Source organism: Acyrthosiphon pisum, chromosome A1, assembly GCF_005508785.2.
Source record: "Acyrthosiphon pisum isolate AL4f chromosome A1, pea_aphid_22Mar2018_4r6ur, whole genome shotgun sequence".
Lineage (NCBI taxonomy): Eukaryota > Metazoa > Arthropoda > Insecta > Hemiptera > Aphididae > Acyrthosiphon > Acyrthosiphon pisum.
Genome location: NC_042494.1, coordinates 166,561,597 through 166,562,639, shown reverse-complemented (window position 1 = coordinate 166,562,639; position 1,043 = coordinate 166,561,597). Strand labels below are relative to the sequence as shown.

General features: G+C 28.0%; 2 protein-coding genes across 2 annotated transcripts in view; one reads left to right on the top strand and one right to left on the bottom strand.

Annotated features, from left to right (window-relative positions):
• Positions 1-1,043, bottom strand: part of LOC100159523 (cAMP-dependent protein kinase type I regulatory subunit) — a 108,120-nt gene that overhangs the window by 104,055 nt on the left and 3,022 nt on the right. The gene's annotated exons all lie outside the window — the stretch shown is intronic.
• LOC100168418 (uncharacterized) overlaps positions 1-1,043 on the top strand; it is a 28,163-nt gene that overhangs the window by 26,826 nt on the left and 294 nt on the right.

The window sequence follows — 1,043 nt, the reverse complement described above, 5'->3', positions numbered from 1 at the left end:
AATATTCTTAAATATATCCACCATTATCTGGGCAAGTAAATTTTATAGGACCATTATTTTTGTAATGAAATTAACGTGTCACTTAATTTTAATTAATTAAAAAAATGTGTTACAAAAGTCATGTCACCGTGGGTCTATAAAATTGACTTGTGCTTAACAGTTCACGATGGTGGATTAAATTTAGCATTAGTTATTTAAGTGTGGGAACTATGCAATTTTACAAAAGTATATACAATAACAATATGCTGTATTTTTGAAAATATAATTAGCTTTCATTTATTCAAAATTAAATTGATTATAAAATTGTTTTTCTCCATATTATAAATGAATATTATTTTAGTATTTTTTTTTTTTTTATAGACTACGGTAAAAGGGAGGCAATATAAAGGAAATCATCTTATTAATATCTAAATACATAATTGTCACATATAGCATTAAAAAATGTATGAGTCGCCAGTAAAGTTAAATTTTGTTTTTCTTTCCCATTGGTTAGGCTCCCCCAATAAATAAAGATATCCAAGTGCCCACAGTGATTACCGGGTAGCCGAGTGGGCCAAACCGATACCGATCATGGTTATATTATGACTGTTTGGAGAGTAAATAGAGACGTCACTGAGTTAAGAAAAGATTGTTTTTCTACTAGTGAAACTTAATTTATGGGTGGATGAGTAGACACGCAGTGATTATTCACTAGAAAATGGCCTGTAACACGGTAGCAGGTAAATTCAATCAAAATTATAATATTACAATACAAAATAGCTAAAAACGTTATTCTTGGTTATTTAATATGTAATTTCCTCCAAATTTGTACAAAAAAGGACTATAATAAAAACTGTGTTTTTATATTTTTGAGATTTTTGGTTCCAGAATAACCTACTTACGTGGAACCTTGTTCTACGTTTCCAATCCATTGCTATGAAAGTTGAATATTTAATACATTTTTAATTACAAAATCATTATTTTTCATCTGCCTTTGAAACAATATATAAGGAGCTTCCTATTAAATTTTCAATCTTTTTTACCCAACAAATAAATTGGTATTG